Below are 22,207 nucleotides of genomic sequence, written 5' to 3' on the forward strand. Positions count from 1 at the left end.
GGCTGAGGGCCAGGACCTTGATCTAGAACCTGAATCTCTCCTTTGGACTGAGATTCCACCCAACATGGTCCCTGAGTGTTTCCTGAAAGTCATGAGATAAAGAAAGTGAAAGTTATATTAAAAGTTACTGATTTAAATTAAAATTATGAAATAAAATTATTTCGGTTAACATGGTCTACAACAGTGGTTCTCAACTTGTGAGTCACAACCCTTTTGGGGGTCGAACAACCCTTTCACAGGGATCTCATGATTCATAACAGTAGTAAAATTACAGTTATGAACTAGTAACTAAAACAAGTTGAACTGTGTTAAAGGTTTGCGGCATTAGGCAGGTTGAGAACCACTGCTCTAAGCGATGTGTAATGACAATGCAATTCTGAACAAGATTCCAGCATCCATCGTTAAGGACATGGAAATTATCAAGTTTAAAAAGAGAAATCAAATAGACCCAGGATAAGCAAGGTCACAACAAGCATTAAAGGATCCATGGGTCTTTGAATCTGCTGTAACCCCCTGCATCTGCCTGCCACTGACCTGATGGGAGACCCAGCACCATCAGGAGGACGAGAAAGGAGGCAGACATTTCTGTATCAAAGACTCTGACTCAGAAGTCTCTGGGATCCCCTGATTGCAGGGTGGTGAAGGTGGTGGCCTCATTTAAGTAACAAACTACAACAGGCATTTGCCTATGAGTGTTCCTGGCTGTGATACGAGTGAGGGACTATGAACAGTGTGCTAATGCGCAGGCACCACAGCTCCACCAGAAAGTGTCTCCAGAGCTGGTTGTTGAAACAAGTTGGGTGACAGAGATGGGAGTGATGTGACCCACAGGCATGCCTTGAATTAGTAGGCTCCATAGAGTCCAGTATTTTCAATTAGAAAATTATATGTTTGGTAAAGTGGAGGGGCAGTGAAAAAAAAGAATCCCTCTCTTAAATGGATTAAAAAAGTGACGGCAACAATGGGTTCATTCTAAATTGTGAGGATGGCACAGGAGAGTGCAGTGCTTTGTTCTGTTGTGTGCTCGGTTCCTGTCGGGTAGGGCTGACTCAATGACAGCTAACATGACAACAGCCTTAGAAGCCACGAGTAAACACTAAACACAAGCGTTTTTATTTTATTAAAAAAGGGAAGAGGTTTCTTAAAAGTTAAACAAAAAAAAAAACTCAGAACAGACAAAAGTGTCAACAAGATCACTGAGGAATTCCTACCCCTCATTTTTTTTTTACATTTTATTAGAGGCTCATATAACTCTTGTCACAATCCATACCTACCCCTCATTTTATCGTTCTTTTGGAGGTGAGCTGGAGGGAATTCTGTAAGGTCCACACAGCATGCCATATGGCAGAGTACTATCACGAATGTGGACTCTAGTATAAGAGAAACACACTCAATTGTGCGTGGCCTTTTGTCTTTCAAGGAAGTGAAAATCATCTAGTTCTCTACACTGAGAGCTCAGCTGGAAGATCACAGAGGATCCAACAGAGCAAGGCATTGATGACAGTTGAGTGGGTTTCAGACTACTTTGAAGGTCTATAATCGATTGAATGAAAATAAAATTTCATGAGATAGATGAAAACTAAAAATAAAATTTCATGAGAGAGGATGAATAAACACCTTTTTACTGTTCTGTTGTTTAAATTCAAGTTATTGGGTTCAAACGTAACAATAGGGGTCCCAAGGAGGCTGAAGCTAAGGCTCAGAGGAAGCACAGCAAGAAATGCCAGTGCAGCAGCAAGGAGACCTGACTCCGTGTGTGTGTACAAGGTGCTCAAGTAGGTCCACCTGGACTCCAGCATCTCGTCCAGGGCCATGGGCACCGTGAACTTGCTGCTCAACAACCCACTGGAGCGCATCACCTGCCAGGCATCTCAACTGGCACATTCCAAACAGCACTCCACCATCATCACTGCCCAGCACATCCAGGGGGTCGTGCACCGACTGCTGCCTGGCCAACTGGCCAAGAATGTAGTGGCCAAAGGCCACCAGCTCCAAATAAACTGTCCTTCAGCCACATAGTACTCAAAACCCACTTCTGTTTTCATGCCACAGAAAGGTCGAAAAATTTGGCACTATCTAGTTTTGGGTTTGTTTGTTTCAGTTTGGTTGTTTGACTCTTTGGCACACAGTTTATTTAGTTAGTTTTTGTGATGGAGATCTTTTCTCTTTGAACACATTTTGGGGCACTTGATCCATACATTCCACAATTGAACAGTTCAAACAAAAATTGTACAATCATTAGAATTATTTCATACCATTGTCTTCTTTCCCACCACGATTAAATCGCCTTTCAAATGACCTGTGTAGTCACCTTCTGTTCTAGTGCTCAGTTCCCTCCTTCCCTCATTCTTTACTCCCCAAATCCCCTCCTCCTCCCCAACTCAGCAACCCCATCCCCACCCCACAGCTGACATGCCTATAAGCCCTCCCATCATTTCTTATCTGTAGGCATCCACTCCTTCGGTGCTCCACCAACTGATAAACCCAACAGAAACTAACGAAAAGAAACAGTGTGGGAAGGATAAAACCATAGTAATGTACCGACAAAAATACAACCAGTAAAAATAGGGCCACCCTCAACATCTTAAAAGCCAGGGAAGACGTCTTTGTCATAATAGATCTTGCACCTAGAACAGACTCTGGTCGGGTCCAGAGGGAGGTCACAGAAGCAAGACCCCGGGGCTCACCTCTGAGAGAAAAAGAGGTGCCAGGAATCTCAGGGAGGAGGCGGCGCGGTGTGGAAAGGAAACAATGGGTGGGGTTAGGAGACCCGCAAAGCGACGAATCTGGGAACCCCGAAACCCAAAATCCCAGACTGGGATTTTCTCCTTTCTCCAACAGGGATTCCCACCATGAACCCCAAGCAACCCAAAAGCTGACAAATAGGACCGGCCTCGGGGACACCGCCCACCTCTGCCCATGAGCGGGGCGCAGGCAGCGGTTGGGGGGAGGAGACAAAGGGTCCTCGCAGACCGCTATGTGCAGCAGGGTCACCCTAAAATGGCCTACGCCCACACGCACGTCCCCGGAACCCCCTACCTGGGAGGGCTGGCAACAGGGTGCTCAGGCCGTGGGCGCTTCTCGGCACCACGTGCAGCATCCAGGTCAGCAGAATCTGCGATGTGAGCTGCAGTCCCGGCGAGGACACTGCCACTTCCGGCCCTGTCTGGGCATGACCCGGGGTGGGAGGAGCTTGCAGGGTCAGGGAGGAGTAGGGTCTCCGCCTTCACTTCCTCTCAAGGCAGCTCTTGTCCCGCCCATTTCTACCGCTGCGCAAACCCCAGTGCCTGGCGAGGGATGGGCGGGGCCGGGCCGGGCGGGGCGCGGCGCAAAGGTGAGGAGGTCCAGCGCAAATGGGCTCAAGGCAGCACCCAGCGGTCGGAAACGATAGAGATCTACATTTGTTTTATGAAAAATAAAATTAACCAAATATGTAGAAATTATCAACTAATTAAATTACAACCACATGCAAGTAAAATTTTGCAGAAGATAATTTAATAATGATTGCAGCAGTACATCAACAAGGAGCCTCCAGAAATGCAGTGTGGATTCACAAGAGAATGTGAAACAAGATATCATTGCTGACATCAGGTGGGTATTGACTGAAAGCTACCAGTTTTATTGTTGGGTTTTGTTGACTACGCAAAAGCATTTGACTGTGTGGGTCTCTGACAGGTATACTTATGTCACTTAAATCTGTCATAGATTTATGTCAACTTGAAGGTGTATGAAAATATAGTGGTGGAATACAACCCGTCGATCAGGTCACAGCCTGGTGATGCCTCCTGGGGGGTGTGCCCTTCTAATAATTAGAGAAACTTGGAACGTCCCTCTCTGCCACTCCATCTTCCTGCCAGATAGAACTCTGCCCCCCCCCCACACAGGGTGGCCCCACGTGGGCTGCTCAGCCTGAGAGCTATTTGTTTGATAAAGTGCTATCATGCCTTAGATCATTCACCTTCATGTCTTTTTATTCCTATCCTTAGTAATTAACATATCTAAAGTGCACAAGTATATGTATATAGTTCAATAAATTTTAGCTCTGTATACACATAAGTTTTCTATTGTTATGAAGAGTTACAGTTTTGGAAATTCACAGGGACAGTTCAACCTTGTCTCATAGGGTCACTATGAGACAAAACTGACTTGATGACAGTAATTCTTTTTTTGTGTACACATGTATGTATCATACAGTTCAGCACACCAAGTCCCCATGCATGTTTGAGCACTCTCCACAACCCCTCCCCATATTGATTATCTTCATCTGATAATGGTGTTATTCTGGGTTGCCTAGAGAAACAAATTCAGAGACTCATGTGTATAAGAGCTTTATGCAATGGAGATCCCCTCATAGAGGGGTTTAGGAGAGGAGACGGGTTAAATAGGGTGCGAGGTAGTACCGATGAAGAACACAGCTTTCCCCCAGATCCTGGATGCTTCCTCCCCCCAACTACCATGATCCGAATTCTACCTTGCAGGGCTGGATAGGGCAGAGGTTGTACACTGGTGCATATGGGAGCTGGAGACACAGGGAATCCAGGGTGGATGATACCTTCAGGACCAAGGGTGTGAGGGGCGATGCTGGGAGAATGGAGGGTGAGTGGGTTGGAAAGGGGGAACTGATTACAAGGATCCACGTGACCTCTTCCCTGGGAGAGGGACAGCAGAGAAGGGGGCGAGGGGAGACTCCGGATAGGGCAAGATATGACAAAATAACGATGTATATATTACCAAGGGCACATGAGGGAGGGGGGAGAGGGGAGGGAGGGGAAAAAAAGAGGACCTGATGCAATGGGCTTAAGTGGAGAGCAAATGCTTTGAGAATAATTGGGGCAGGGAATGTATGGGTGTGCTTTATACAATTGATGTATGTATATGTATGGATTGTGATAAGAGTTGTATGAGCCCCTAATAAATTGTTTAAAAAAAGAGCTTTATGTACTATACAATTTGTATATTAAGAAAACATTCCAGCCCCATGCAAATGAAGACCATAAGTCCGATATTAGCCCGTATGTCCAGTAGCAGACTGTAAATTCCTCTTTAGACTCATGCAAAGCATGGAATGACGCTGAGTGCAAGAAGATTACAGGCCAGTGGGTTGAAAGTCTCCGAGATCCATGTCAGTGGAAGCATCTCAACGCTGGCACATGGCTCCTCCAGCTCCCGGACTCTACAGTAGGTCCATATGTCCTGTCAGTAGGAAAGTCTAGCAGGAATTGGGTGTGTGCCCCACTTCCAGTGAGCTATTTATCTCTAGCTCCTCCAAATGAGGTCATCAAGCTGCGACCCTTCACTCTTTAAGAGTCTCAAGTCGACAACAGATTAGGTAACTACCACATGCATTAATCAAGCTCAAGGTGGAGTTACCTCACCTTACCACCTGTGGCAATGACAAGGTCACAGTCCATGTATGAATGATCTATACAAGCATCCCCAGCTGTCCACACCATAGTATCCCTTTTACCTTGTGAACAGAAGACAAAACAGTAACAAAGCTAGAAAAACTAACCCAGCAAGTTGAAACATGAGTGCTAGTTCTTCAAACACCTGTGAGTAGAGCTCAGGGTGAGATCAACACAAACATCTCATTCAGAAGGGGCAAGTCTGCAGGGTGCACAGGATGGTTGAAACATACGAACCAACCCAGTCGAAGTAGCAGAGGGCAAGATCGTTATTGATAGTTCACTGAACTTGGAGTTATTCCCAGAAAGCAAGTATTAACATAGATTTATTTCCTATTTATTTCTGGAGTTTTCTTAACTTTTAACCAATAAGCTTTCATTACAACTTTATTAAGACATCATGCTTCCACCAGTAGACTGTTGTTAGCTTTCATTGAACGGGTTGCGAATCATAGAGACTCTACGTACAATAGAATGAAACAGTGCCTTGTCCTGCACCATCCTCAGTCTTTACAATGTCTGATACCATTGTTATAGTCACAGGGTTCGTCCACCTTGGTGACCCTGTACTTCAACATCTATGAGGTCCTTTTCCCAAGAATAGTCCCTCCTGATATTGTGTCCAAAGTCTGTGTGAAAGAACCTTGTCTCTTAACTCCCAATGAGAATTCTGGTTGTCCTGCTTCTGCAACAAGTCTTTTTGAAGATATTATTATTATTTATTTTAAGAGGGACACCACTAACTTCCCTTTCAATCTCTCCATTCAGGAACATTATTACTTAACATGATCACTGTTTTTTATCCATCTTAACATACAGTTTGGTGGCACTTTTGAAGACATCAGAGAAGACCACATTTTATTTAGTCTGTTAATCCAAAGACGACAAATCTGGGATGATTTCCACGTTCAGCCCCTTCGAACGCCTTGTGAATAATTGCCAGCCTGCCTTTAGGAACACAAGTAAGGGATGATTCTGGTAGTATATATATTGAGCTTGTATTCAGTTAGTTTAACTAGTAAAATTCGGAATCATGAAAGTTCATCATGTGCTTCAGTATTCCCAATATTTATTCAATTCATGCTTGTCTCATTCATATGCAATCCTTTTATGAATATCCTCTGTGAGGCCTTTGTATGAATTTGTGTAAGTATGTTTTGCAGGATAGAATCAATGGATGTTGGTTTCAGCATATTGTGTTTGTTAGTCCAGGTAGATTAGAGAAACAAATTCATAGACACACATATGTGTATAAGAAAAAGCTTTATATACAAAACTAAATTGGGTATTAAAGAAACATTCCAGCCCAGTCCAGATCAAGTCCATACACCCAATATTAACCCAGATGTCCAATACTAGTCCATAAATTTTTCATTACACTCATGCAGCTTAGCAATAATGCTGAATACAGGAAGATCACAAGCCAGTGGGTGGAAAGTCTTGTGGATCCAGTGGCGGTAGAAGCACCTCGGTGCTGGCAAGGGTCTCTACATGGCTCCTACATCTCCCAGGCCTCTGGCTCCATCAGCCTCTCTCCAAGGGGCGAAGTCTAGCAGGAAGTGTGTGTGTTCCACCCCCAGTGAGCTATTTATCTCTTTAGTGCCTACAAATGAGGTCATGAAGCTGCGACCTGATTGACAGGCTAACCTCCACCCCTTCACTCTTAAGTCTAAAATTGACAACAGATTATGTAACTACCACATTGAGTGTGCTTTTTTGGGTTAGGTCTGTTTATTCATTTCCAACTTGTAACAACCCTGTATACAAAAGAACAAAAATAATGTACATTATTGAGCCATCTTCAATATAATTCCTAAGTTTGAGCCCATTATTGAAGCTACTGTGTCAGTTCATCTCCTCATGGGCCTTACTCTATTTGACTGTCCTCTACTTTGCCAAGGATGATACCCTTTTCCAAGTACTGGTCTCTCTTGATATCATGTTAAAAAAAATGTGAGAGGAAGTACCATCATCTTGTTTCTAAGGAATATTCTGGATGTACTATTCCAAGAAAGATTTGCTTGTTCCTTTGGCCAAACCAAAACCACTAGCATTAAGTCAGTGCTGACTCATAGCGACCGCCCTGTGCGTTTCCAGGACTGTAAAGGTTTACAGGAGTAGAAAACCCAGTCTTTCTCCTGAAGAGCGTCTGCTGCTGGTGGTTCATCAGTTAACCTTTACTCTGCGATCCTCATGGTTGGTTCCTTTGACAGTCCATGGTAATTCCAATATTCCTCAATAGCACCACAATTCACATGCAATGATTCTTTACTATTCTTTACTCAATGCTCAACTTTCACAAGCACATGAAGCAATTGAAAATACCATCACTTGAGTTAAACTTGGTATGACGACATATGGCAGTACATTTGATTTAAGTAAAGACATGGTTACCCAATTTAGCAATATTTTTGGTCATTTGTATGTTGTCTGGCCACACTAGAACATTCCATTGTTTAAATATAGACTAATGTAGGTGTCATGAATCAGAAGAGATATGGCCCTGGTTTGTGGTGAATATTTTCATTTCTTATCTATTTACATAGCCATTTATCCTCCTTTCTGTTTGGCTGTTTGTTTCTCTCTCTAGTGATGTCTCTACCTATCACTGGGAATAAAAATGTCCTCAATCTGTGGCTGCATATACCTCCCAGAACAGACTACACTCTTGTGTGGATTAAGAGAACGGGGCAGTGGATAAAGAGAAGACTTCAGAAAAACTCTGGATTATCCTAAAGGCACTGCCAGCAGCATTGAGTGGGAGGAGCACACCCAGGGTCCTCACTTCATCCTGTCCACCTTGATGAACAAATGCACCTCCAACATGTGAATTCCTCTTTGGCAGCCAGATGAAGCCACAGCACACATATGCTTAACAATGCGCAGTCCTCATCAGCCCGGAGAGCATTTTTTGGGTGTCATGAATCTTATCCACAAGAACATGAAGCATGTGCGGATTTTCCTCGTTCTAGTGGCAACTCTGGGTGGTGAGTGCTTCTGGGATTCCAACATCAAGTCTGTGGATGCAGCATCTGAGCACATGACTCACGGTGTTTCTCTTTATCCCCAGGTGTCCTGGCCCAGGTGCAGCTACAAGAGTCAGGCTCTGGACTGGTGAAGCCCTCACAGACCCGGTCTCTCACCTGTGCTGTCTCTGGATTCTTTTTAACTGGCTATTATGTGCACTGGATTGGCCAGGCTCCAGGAAAGGTCCTGGGGTGGGGCAGGGTATTAGCTTATGATGGGAAAACATACTATATATAATCCGTCTCTCCAGTCAAGAGTCAGCATCACCAAGAACACCTCCAAGAGCCAAGTTTATTTAAAACTGAGCTCTGTGAATCCCAAGAACACAGCCATGTATTACTGTGCTAGAGACACAGTAATGGGAAGTCAGTGTGAGCCCAGGCACAAACCTCCCTGCATCAGGCCATGGTTCCAGGCCACGCAAGAGAGGAGTCAGGGATGCTTTCCGCTCAGAAGCTGCAGTTTCCCCCACATTTTCAGCACATCTCTAGGGATTATCATGTATACACTCTGGGGAAACTTCATGCATCTGAATGTCTTCTTTTCATTGGAATGGGCTTTGTCTGTCTTTGACCATATATACAACAGAGTTCACAGTTATATGTCTTGATAAGATATGTCTGCAATTGACTGTACTAACTAGTATTTGTTGTCAAAGCCAGAGATATTCCAAAACACCAAACACCACCAGAGTCTATGCCAACTTACAGTGATGCTATTGTGAGTTTCCGAGACTATAACTGTTTACAGGAGTAAAAAGCCATGGAACGTCTGGTTGTTTTAAACTGTGTACGTGCAGATCTCAGCCCAAAGCATAATTACTTTACACAAGAGGGATCCTTAAAGAAACTTTAATGCTGGAAAAATCTCTCTTGTGAGTCCCAAATTTTCTATAAGCAATCGGATGTATTCATTCATATATGCTCACACATGTATATTTATGCAATAATTTTAACTTACAGTGACCTGGATAATATTGTATGTGTTGATAGTCTTAGGTATGCTTGAATTGGCTTCAACTCACAGAGATCCTATGTGCAACACAATGAAATGCTGCCCGGACGTGCACTATGCGCACAATCATTCCTCTGTTTGGACAGATCACTGCAGCCATTGTGATAATCATCTCATTGATAGTCTCTCTCGTTTTCATTGACATTTTACTTCACCAAGCACAAGATCATTCTCCGGGGACTAGTTCCTCCTGATGACATGACCAAATGAGTGCAATGAAGTCTTGCTCGAATGCTTCCATGAAATATTCAAGATGTTGGACAACAGAAAAGTGGATAAAGGGAGATGTCAGTGTAAAATATAACAAAATAATCTACAAATTATTAAGGGTTCATGACGGAGGGCGGGAGCAGGGTTGGAGGGAAAAAAATGAGGAGCTGATACCAAGGGCTCAAGTAGAAAGCAATGATCAAGACAGTGTGTTCTGTTACAAATTTCCCGTTGTTGTGTTTCCCCACATAAAACATCTCCCCTTTCCCCCGGCATTGTTATCCGACCTGAGAAGAACCTTGTGTTTTGATTTGTTGTTGTTTTGTTTTTGATGCTGTTAAATGCCAGAGTGCATTCCAATTCTACGTGAGTCAATGGACAACAGAACTAAAGAATGCCTAGTTCAGCACCACAATCACAAGGACTCTTTTTGAGCCCATCGTTACAGCCACCGTGTCAGTCCAGCTCATGATGTAGCTTCTTCTTCACTGATCCCCTACTTTATCATGGAGGAGGTCTTTCTCAAGGGACTGGGAGGGATCATGATAATGTTGCATGAAACAAAGTCTCACTCTCCTTGATTCTAAGGAACTCTCTGGCTGTATTTCACTCGAAACAGATGTTTTTTTTATTGAAAGCCTGTCCACGGTACTTTCATCATTCTTTTTAACACCATAAGTCAAAGGTCATCATTTTTATGGCCTTCCTTATTCATATAATAATATTTAAAATTTTAACTTGGCTTCTAAAAGGGACATTTAAGAAGTCCTATAATATGAGTCTGTTGGTGCAGATATAAAAAGGGCTATGGTGGTGCTGTGGGATAAGATTTGTTTGCTCACTACAAGGTCAGGGATTCAAACCAGCCAACGGTTCCCCGAGTAAGATGACATTGTTTATTGCTGTAAATAATTACAGTCAGAGAAAGCCTAATGAGTACTTCTTAGTCCTCTAAGGTTCCTATGAGGCAGAAAAGATGAAATCACAGTGGTTTGGTTTTAGAGAAAGAGCTTGTTCGTTTCCTAGCTCAGCTGCTTGCTCTATTGGTTTTCCCTCAATGCAGAAGAATGTCTGGGGTGTTTATAGCGCTCAGACCTCAGAAAGAATGAATTAATGCATACATTAGTGGATGCATATGTGCAAACCAAACAATAATGCTGCACTGGAACTCATAATTTTCTAATTGCAAATGTGGACTCTATGGAGCCTACTAATTCAAGGTATGCCTGTGGGTCACATCACTCCCATCTCTGTCACCCAACTTGTTTCAACAACCAGCTCTGGAGACACTTTCTGGTGGAGCTGTGGTGCCTGCGCATTAGCAAACTGTTCATAGTCCCTCACTCGTATCACAGCCAGGAACACTCATAGGCAAATGCCTGTTGTGGTTTGTTACTTAAATGAGGCCACCACCTTCACCACCCTGCAATCAGGGGATCCCAGAGACTTCTGAGTCAGTCTTTGATACAGAAATGTCTACCTCCTTTCTACTCCTCCTGATGTAGCTGGGTCTCCCATCAGGTCAGAGACCGGCAGATGCAGGTGGCCACAGCAGATTCAAAGACCCATGGATCCTTTAATGCTTGTTGTGACCTTGCTTATCCTGGGTCTATTTGATTTCTCTTTTTAAACTTGATAATTTCCATGTCCTTAACGATGGATGCTGGAATCTTGTTCAGAATTGCATTGTCATTACACATCGCTTAGAGCAGTGGTTCTCAACCTGCCTAATGCCGCAAACCTTTAACACAGTTCAACTTGTTTTAGTTACTAGTTCATAACTGTAATTTTACTACTGTTATGAATCATGAGATCCCTGTGAAAGGGTTGTTCGACCCCCAAAAGGGTTGTGACTCACAAGTTGAGAACCACTGTTGTAGACCACATTAACCGAAATAATTTTATTTCATAATTTTAATTTAAATCAGTAACTTTTAATATAACTTTCAATTTATCTCGTGACTTTCAGGAAACACTCAGGGATCATGTTGGGTGGAATCTCAGTCCAAAGGAGAGATTCAGGTTCTAGATCAAGGTCCTGGCCCTCAGCCTGTATGCATTCCTAGATTACAGCCAGGACAGCATGCCAGACTTAAGACAAAGCCATCTTGGGAGAAAAGGCTCCATTCATCTGTAGAGATTTTCAATCAGGCACTAGATAAGATCAGAAAAACCAAACAATAACATAGTAGTTAGAATTTTATCCTGTAAACTTTTATTCTTGTTTGCCAATTAACAGAACACAACTGCATCCAATTGGATTGTATTTTCCTTGGAATCATATTTTCTGCCATCATTTCCACATTTCAGAATATTGGGAGGTTTAGTGCACCTTGAGGATGACTGACCAAATCTAACTCCAAGCAGCATTTATGACTGTTCTATGCAGGTTCACAGGGAATCAGAACTGACTACAGGACCCCTAACAATTACAAAGGATCATCAAAACATTATTTGCTATGTTTGAGACTGGTATTGCAGTCACTGTATCAATGCACCTCCTTGAGGACTTGACAGAAGGAAATGTCTCCTCCATGGTCATTTCAGTCAACACATCCTATCTTCAGATTATCAGACTGTAGTCTGAGGACACTGTCACCTATGACTATGCAAGAAACAATGAAAACTCACATCCTGAAAATGCCAGACACCCAGGACAAAGTGAATGACTTTGACAATTCATTTGCTGTCCTTTTTTCCTCTTCTTTCACTTAGTGGTTAAAGCTTTGTGAAAAAAAGCTTTTATTTCCTGAAAATAGTTTCAGTTTTGGGCTGTTAAATCAGCTCCACAAAATTGGAGGAAACATTCTCTAGGACTCAAATCATACAATTATGCCATAAACAAAATCAAAGTCAATTCTAACACATAGGAACATTGTAGACTCTGGATTGTACATTTTTTTGGAGGTAGACCCTTTAATCATGCTTCCCAGATGCTGGATTTCAGGTGGTCAATGCCCTACCCACCGTGAACCCAGGGTTTCTATATGCTCATAACAATTTAACAAAACAAAACCAATCTAGAACTGTTTTGGATTCCATGGAGGTGATTCTGATTCACTGTGTCCCGTTGTGCACAGAGTAGAATTGCATTCCCATTTGAAAGGCTAAGACCTTTGAGAACGAACTCACTATACCTTTTGATAGCCGGGCACCATAAGCTTTGTTCACATTTGCTTATGCACCTGCTTTGTCTTCAGCTATTGTGTCAGGAAGGCGAGCATCATGGAATGCCAGTTTAATAGAAGAAAGTATTCTTTCATTGAGGGAGTGCTTGAGTGGAGGCCCAATGTCTATCTGGTACCTTAATACTAAACCTATCCATATATGTACACAGATCTATCTCCACATACTCATACATATATTTACATACATACATGCCTTTATTTAGACCTCTCCATATGCCATTTACCTCCTAGCTCCTTCCTCTATTTCCTTTTGCTTTCCTCTTATTCAACGATCATATTCAGCCTTCATTTTGGTTTCAGTAATTCTTCTCTGTTACAGTACCCTTGGTCATGCCCTACCAGGCCTCCTACACCCTCTTCACCACCGATTTGGATCACTTGTTCCCTTCTCCCTGAGTTTGTTAACACCACTTTCTTTCCCCCAACCTCCCCCTCTCCCATGTCCCCCCTGGAACTGTCAGTCCCATTTGCTCCTCCAAACCAAAAAAATCTTGTCATTGTGAATGAGGGGGAGTGCAGAATGGGGACCCATAGCCCACTTGTAGGCAATTGGACATCCATCCCCTTAGAGAAGGGTCGCGGGGAGATCAGCCAGTCATGGTGCAGTGTAGTAAAAATGAAACATACAACTTTCCTCTAGTTCCTAAATGCTTCCTCCCCACCCACTATCATGACCACTATTCTACCTTACAAATCTGGCTAGACCAAAAGATATACACTGGTACAGGTAGGAACTGGAAACACAGGGACTCCAGGGTGGAAGATTCCTTCAGGACCAGTGGTAAGAGCGGCAATACCAGGAGGGTGGAGGGTGGCAGGGGTGAGGGTGGGAATGGGGATCGATTACAAGGATCTACATATAACCTCCTCCCTGGGGCAGGGACAACAGAAAAGTGAGTGGAGACATCGGACTGTGTAATAAATGACAAAATAATAATTTATAAATTGTCAAGGGTTCATGAGGAAGGGGGAGTCCAGAGTGAGGGGTAAAATGAGGAACTGATGCCAGGGGCTTAAGTGAAGAGCAAATGCTTTGAGAATGATGAGGGAAATGAATGTACAAATGTGCTTTACATAATTGATGTAAAGAACTTCTCTTAAGCTTGACTCATGCCCCATTTTAGAATTTTTAAAATGCTGTTCTGGCCTCTTTCATCACTAAAGTATGTAACCTCTTTTTCTACCACACCCAGTTTTGCGCCATCGCAATGTTTTATTATTCAAATGTCAATATCCTCCTGTTCTCAGAATGTGCACATTTTCCATACCCCATTCCACCCTGCCTCACAAAGTTAAAAAGATTACGCTTATCTTAGCTTCTGTAAACTGCTTGCTGAAAGGAATGTGGAATCCCCCAACCTTCCCTACATACACACTGAAAGCTTTATAATAGCTTCAACCACTCCTAATCGCCAAACCAACAGCGGTTTTTGCCCTTATAAACTCACCTGAATATAATTTTCAGCTTTGAGTAATTTAGCCGAGATTTGAATCCTCCCAAAGGCCACCAGCTATAATAAAGACTCCCAATTTGGACATAAATAAAAATTGCATTACTAATGCACATTAGAAGACTACATGAGAAACGTAAAATGAGAGCCCGTGGACAGGGAAATTTTTTTTTTTAATCAATGGCACATCAGCCAAAGGGACAATTACAAATACATACAGAACTCTATATCTCAATAAGAAAATAACAAGAAACCAAATAAAAAAATGGGGAAAAGATATGAAAAAATTGAAGTACAAATGATTAATAATGATAAGCAAATGAAGTTCACATGATTAACTTCACCAAAAATGAAATACAGATGGTTAACAAACATATAAAAAATGCTCATGCTCACTAGCCTTCAGATGCAAATTCAAACCACAATGAGATAGTACTTAACCCCTGCAATGCAAGCCCAAAACAAAGAAGCAAAACAACAAATGCTGGAGAGGATATGGAGGGATTGGGATTCATATATACTGGCGGTGGACTTAGAGATACATACAGCCACTGTGGAAATCAATGTGGCACTACTTAAAATAACCAAAGCTTGAAGTCCCATTTGATCCAACAATACCACAATTAGACACCATGGAATTCATACACAAAGCAATATATTTTTAAAAACAACATACTAAAACAGAGGTAAAGCTCAGTTGAAAATAAGAGGAATGTTTAAAACTGCAAGATTTAAAATGGGTGAAAAAGGTTCTCAAAAGATAAAGGGTCATATTTTAACTTAACTGCATCTGAATAATCCACCTTCCAAAGAATTCTGCATGGGAGCAAGGCCATTCACATTCCTGTTCTATGGTCACAGTATTTCTCCAGTTAATGTAGTTAATATGGGTCAAAGGAATGATCAAATGTAAAATGAAATATTGGTCTTGGTATCAAGGTACATATGCACACAGGATGAGTCTATCAGGCTTTCCCAGTAGCTGTATTCATGATTTCCTGCAGGATTTACATTGCAGTCATACACTGTGACAGACATTTTGTTCAGCCCTTCTGTCCAATCACTGCGTCAGTTTATCCTATGAGCTTTGGGGAACATCAAAGAAAATATAATTGGATACTGCAGTAACTGCCAATCACTAAATGCATACGCACTGCCACATGCCCTGTATTCATATGGTTTCTCTGCTGTACAAATCCTCTATTGTCACATGACTCCTTTCGGGCTAAAGGCCAGCCAATCAGAACTACATTTGTTAAAATCCCAATGTAGTCTAGTGACACACTGAGAGAAACCAAAGAGGGTATTTGCAAAGTCACTATATTGCCAGAGCTTTCCTTCTTATTGAGTTCACTGGTATGAGATGTCACATGACTTCCTGTAGTTTCCTATCTTGAGTGAATTTTGTATGTTTTCAGTTTTGTGTGTTTCTGTGAAGAAAACTTAGAAGCACAGGTAAAAGTTTTACCCACATTCAATGCAGTTTCATGGTAACTATCCTACCTGAAATCATTGATGAGACATAAGTGTTTAAATTTTTTTAATGTTTTTTTATGATTTAAAACTTAACAGAGTAAATTGGTTTTCTATTCAACAGTTCATACATTGATTGCAGTCCCCAAGATACACCAGCTTTCTTCCCACTTCTGCCCACTCCCTGTGTTTTTATACTATTCATCCTTTTGTCATGTTTCTTCTAGCTTTTATAAGTTTTTAGCCATAAGCAAATGCTGTTCCTTTGATTTTGTATGGTTGATTTTCCAGGGAGTGTATGTTATTCTTCCCCTCCAAGTCTATATATAGTTGGGCTGAAAGCTGAGTCAGAGGAGTGAGTACAGGTCCAAGAGTGAAACATCGCTAAAGGCCACAATCTGTAGATTCCAAGTTTCCAGCAGACCAGTAAGCCTGATCTATTTTATGGTTTTGGTTTGTTCCAATTTCTTCCACTTTCTTCCCCACTCGACACAGGACTCTCTTTTGTGACCCTTTTCAGAGTAATTAGCACTGGAAGCCGAGCACCATCTAGTTCTTCTGGTCTCACGGTTGTGGAGTCTGAGGTTCACTGTGTTCCATTCATCCTTTGGAATAATTGTCCCCATACATCTTCTATTCTCTTTATTCTTATTTTATGGTACTTCTGTGCTGTCTCTGGTGGCTAACAAAGAGCATGCAGGTAGGGCAGGTACAAGTGTCATCTGGGTGGGCACTCTACTGCGTGATATAGCTGTGGATCCAGAAACACTAGGTTCTGTTCTCTTTCGGGTACTGAAAACTGGAAGAGCAATGAGGTACCTATGCACTCTGTGGAAGTCTGGAGGGTCTTCTCCCCACAAGGGTGGTCATGCCAATAGAGGGACAGCAATGCAGAACATGGATCCCCATATGGTCACAATTGTCTGTTCCCACGCTTGGCCCAGGCCAAACTCTAGCACCTCATCCTCTCTTTTGAAAGCTTTGTTACACTAACTCCAATGAAAGGTTTTCTTCTTGGAAACTGTCTAATGTTTAAGGAAACCTGACTTCCACATATAAGATTTTTTACATTTAACTCATGCAAAGAGCTTCTTTTCTTTGTGAAATCTCTGGTGTACTGTAAGGCATCACGTCTGGCTGAAAGCTTTACCACACTCAACACCTATTAAGGTTTTTCTCCACAAAGAATTCATAGATGAGTTATGAGATGTGCTTTCTGAATGAAGCCTTTGACACATTCACTACAAACAGGGTTTCTCTCTCTGCATGGTGAGTTTTCTGATGAACGATGAGCTTATTCTTCCTGAAAAAGGCTTCCCACATTCACCACATACATGGGGTTTAGCTTCTGTGTGAAGTTTCTGATATGCTATAAGCTATGTTTTCTGGCTGAAAGCTTTACCACACTCACCACATACATAGCGGTTTTCTCCTGTGAATTTGTAGCTGAGTTTTGAGATTTCCTTCCTGAATGAAGCTTTTGCCACATTCACTACACACATGGGGTTTCTCTCCAGTATGAGTTCCCTGATGAACACTGAGGTCCTTCTATCTGATAAAACCTTTTCCACATTCACCACATATGTACAGTTTCTATCGAGTATGAGTCTGCTGGTGAACAGTGAGAGAAATCATCCAGGTAAAAGCCTTTCCACATTCACCACACACATAGGGTTTCTCTAGTATGAGTTCACTGATGAACCGTGAGAGCAGTCTTCCTGATATAGCCTTTGCAATAGGCACCACATACATAGGGGTTCTCTTCAGTATGAAATCGTAGATGAGTTTGGAGGTGTGTTTTCCGGTTGAAACCTTTGCCACATTCACCACACACATAGGGTTTCTCTCCAGTATGAATTCGCTGATGAACAGTGAGAGAAGTCATCCAGGTAAAGGCTTTTCCACATTCACCACATATATGGGGTTTCTCTCTTGTATGAGTTAGTAGATGAGTTTTGAGATATGTTTTCCGAGTGAAGCCTTTTCCACATTCATCACACACATGGGGTTTCTCTCCAGTATGAGTTACTTGATGAGTTTTGAGCTGTTTTTTGAGAATGAAGCCTTTTCCACATTCATCACATACATGGGGTTTCTCGCCAGTGTGAATTCGTAGATGAGTTTTGAGATGTGTTTTCCAGTTGAAACCTTTGCCACATTCACCACATACATGGGGTTTCTCTCCAGTATGAGTTCACTGATGAACAGTTTGGTTTTTCTTCCCGGTAAAAGCTTTTCCACATTCACCACATACATGGGGTTTCTCTCCTGTATGAGTTAGTAGATGAGTTTTGAGATTTGTTTTCCGAATGAAGCCTTTTCCACATTCACCACATACATGGGGTTTCCGCCCAGTATGAGTTCGCTGATGAACAGTGAGAGAAGTCTTCTTGATAAAGCCTTTTCCACATTCACCACACACATGGGGTTTCTCTCCAGTATGAGTTCGCTGATGAACAGTGACCTCAATCTTCTTGAATGTTTGCCCACACTGAGTACATTCATAGGTCTTACCTAGTGTATCAGTGATCCGGTGCTCATAGAACACAGACTCCTCGATGAAGGTTGTCCCACATTTATCACCTGTGTGCGGTTTCTCAATTTCATCAGATTTCTGATGCTGATGGCATTGTGACTTCATGAGCCTAGATTGTTCACACTCAGGGAATTCCTTTTCAGTACAACATTGCTCTTGTTCAACATGGAGAAAAGTTTCCTCATCTTCACTGAGCACAACTGACTTCTGTATTTTATTGCTTCTATTCTGATTTAATTCCAGGATGATTAAATATGATTTTACGATTTTTTCATGTAAGCCAAACATCTCATCATTTTCCTTTGGAGGAAAATTATTTTTGTGCTGAGAAACAATACTTTCCAATGCATTAAATTTATAACACCGTTCTGTTCTGTCTATGCAACTTTCATATTGCGAGTGCTCAAGCAAATGATCATCATCTTTGTGGATTTCTGTAAAGCAAAAGAACATTGACTCTTTTCACCATCTTGATTGACAACAGGTCTCTTAAAATATGCATTGATACAAAGTAGATCTTTAGTGACAACCCTTTTATATGAATAAAACACTATGCTTAATGTTTATTGCCCATTGGAGGTAACACAACAGTGCAAACAATCTAAATAGTTAACTTATTGTAGAAATCAGGTTGGCTATGAAAGTGATGAATGGACACAGATTTGGTATTTGCCTAAGAAGGAAGAAATTGAGACCAATAGACCACAGATGTGATAAGGCTTGCCAATTATTCAACTAAATAGACTGATACTGGCTCTTTTTAATTAGATAATCAAGTGGTTTATAAAGCTGAGATTGACAAATTAAAGAAGACTAAAATCATATTCATCATCAAAAAGTATATGGGAAGATCTTCCCTTAAGTGTAATTCTGTCAGCAGATGGTTAACATTCATATGCCTGCAAGTAAGACCAGTTACCAAAAGTGTTATTTAGATTTGTGCACCAACTGTTTAGCAAACAAAGTGTGGGGTCCAGTCCCAGAGTCAAAAGGCTCGTAGGAATAGCATGTGCAAGTAAGAAAGATAAAGCAGACAGCAAAAACGGGGTAGAGTGGCTTCATCTCCGATGCTGTAATAAGATAGTGAGGTCATTTACCAGTGAGTTTATATTGCAGCGAGGTGTGCGAGCCTCCAGAAAGCATGGACAACAGAACAGACAGATGTGAATGTGGGAATATGTTGAACTCTTTTAGAACACTTCATGATAAGTATCAGGCTGTGGGAAACAAGATCAAGAAGAGATTGGAGGCAGACCAATTCTTTATTCTCAGAATTAAAGATAGAATTAAAGATTGCAAGGCCAGGTATCTGGTTGGAGGGAAGCATTCACATTTGTAAGTTGGAGAAGAGCCCAAATTACATTCTCCTAATTAAAAATCATCCCCACAATATCCTTTCATTACAGTGCTACCTTAATGATACCTCATACAACACATGACTATTACCATCTGCGAGCAGCTTTAACTATAAGAGCAGATATGTTGTTATTGTTCTCCCTGCTCAGTGGATAGTTACTTCCCTCACTTGCCCTCAGCCTCAGCACTGGTCTTTAGTTGCTCACCCAATCACTTCAGGGACCTTCAGGGTAAAGCCACTGCCTACCTTGTTAAGTAGGTAGGCATCACTGTGAGTAAGGAGTGGGGGCGGGGCTGCATGCCCTGACACTATAAAAATTGGTGAAAGAATACAAAGCCTTTTTATGTCTGCCCTTCAATTATACAACCATCCCTTAAGACCCATCCAGAGGGAATTTAAGAGACAAAGTGATAGTTGATTGCTTGAGTGATAGCAACAAAGGGAACCTGATTGCTTTTAAAGCTAGGCATCTTTTAGCTGAGTAGCAAGAAGTCAGGTCCCTGTAGGAGCTATATTCTAACATCTTACTGGAGAGCAGTTGTGGAGACCACTCTATCTGGAGATTGTGCATTTCAGCTCTAGCTTTATCCTTGGGGCTTGGAGGTTTTCTTCTAACACTAGTACTGGTCTCCCAAGCCATGAAGTCAGGAGTATAGAGGTAAGGTTGCTTACACTTTCATCCAGGTTCTGTTTTCCACGATAACGAAATTGAGGGTGGGAGAGGGAGGGAATACGGGCAGGTGATATCAAGGAATTCAAGAAGAAAATATTTTGAAACCATGGTAGTATCAATACAATTAACTAAATAAATATATATACATTAGAAAATTTTGCATACCTTTTGCAGCCTGACATTGATCAACCATACATACAATCATGTACACAGATGAATGTAAAATTTGGGAACAATATAAGTAATTGGAAAATGCAGCCTTAGTGACAGAAATGACACACAAGTTTACCGATAAAATTTTGAGACTAATGATGAATTCAAAGCAAATTTTTATTAAACAAAAGAAATGGAAACTATACATATGGATGAACAAACAAAAATCAAATCCACCATATCCATAGAAAGAAATGGTGGAGAAGCTCATTAGTCAAAACACACCCAAGGGTTAACTGTGGAACAGATCATCAATTGCTCAAATCCAAGTAGAAGTTAGGAAAAGTAGCTAGATCACAGAGCTGAGAGACTATGTAAAGAATAAACTTGAGGAATAAAAGACTGCTGACAGATCCAGCGCGCTGGCTTCCCTCACAGTGGTCACCGAGTTCGGGCGCATCGCGGTGGAATTCCTGCGGTGAGGGTCAAACCCCAAGATCGACGAAGGCGCCGCGAGGAAACTCAACGTGAGTAGGGACACCTTCCAGCATATTGTGGAAGGGTTAACATATCTCCTCAATGAGAGCTCGAAGCTCATGACTTCCGAACTGGATTTCCAGGACTCCGTGTTTGTTCTGGGATTCTCTGAAGAACTGAACAGATTGTTGCTTCAGCTTTACCTGGACAACCGAAAGGAGATCTGAACGATTCTGAGCGAATTGGCACCAAGGCTCCCCAGTTACCACAGCCTTGAATGGAGATTAGATGCACAGCTCGCAAGCAGAAGTCTCAGGCAACAGATTAAGTCATCAGTGACGATAAAGCTACACCTCATCAGAATAGAGATCACACCACCAGAGTTCTGCAGACTGTACCAAGTGACCCTGTTCCATTTGGTGCAGCAGCTGGAACAAGCACTGGGAGAGATGAAAACAAAGCACTGTCGGAGGGTTGTCCGAAACATCAAGTAGCACCATCAAGCTGAAGACACGGATCCCTCTGCATCGTCGGGGAATTGGGGATGACAGTAATTACTCTCCAGATTTTTTTTTAATTGTTGATGGTAATACATATCGATTAGATGAGATTTCTTTCTGTGCCAAGATACTGAGGACGTGGTAATGAACTAAAGTTCCTTTCCTGGTGCAAATTGTGTAAGATCCTTGACCAATTAAACTCTGTTTTGTATTTTAAATGTGTAAATAGGATTAAATCAAGTGGAAATGAATCTATACTGTTTATATCTTCTGTATATTTGAATGACTGTCCTGTTTTTGATACTTCTGTTGACTGGTTGATTTTCTTTATTATTTACATCCTCACTGACCAAAATTGAAAATAAATTCTGGGGATTTTTCTATTACTAAAAAAATAAAAGACTGCTGAAAGAAGACTAATGACTGAGAAGAGATGAGATGTGGGACAACACGAAAGACATCTTACATATGAAAACCAAAAGGCTACTCAAAAGACAGAAGAGAGAGAGCAATATTGAATATACTATGCATTGTTTGAATAACAACAAAAAAATCTGTTGGAACATACAGAAAAAAATGTTCTTTAGAAGCATCAAAAGTCATCTTTCGGGGTGGGCCTAAGGAAGGCACACTGCACAGTAAGGAATATATAGTAGATATGTGTTTAATGAAGAAACCAACAACTCAGGATGTTAAAATGTCCTTTCCACTTAAAAATTATCGGAGGAACAGAAATGTTTTTA

The 22,207-nt window shown here is 41.7% G+C and overlaps 1 pseudogene; it reads left to right on the top strand.

Annotated features, from left to right (window-relative positions):
- The first annotated feature begins 1,812 nt into the window (after positions 1-1,812).
- LOC142427510 (COMM domain-containing protein 2 pseudogene) lies at positions 1,813-21,458 on the top strand (annotated as a pseudogene).
- Positions 21,459-22,207: the final 749 nt, after the last annotated feature.

Source organism: Tenrec ecaudatus, chromosome 15 (assembly GCF_050624435.1).
Source record: "Tenrec ecaudatus isolate mTenEca1 chromosome 15, mTenEca1.hap1, whole genome shotgun sequence".
Taxonomy (NCBI): Eukaryota; Metazoa; Chordata; class Mammalia; order Afrosoricida; family Tenrecidae; genus Tenrec; species Tenrec ecaudatus.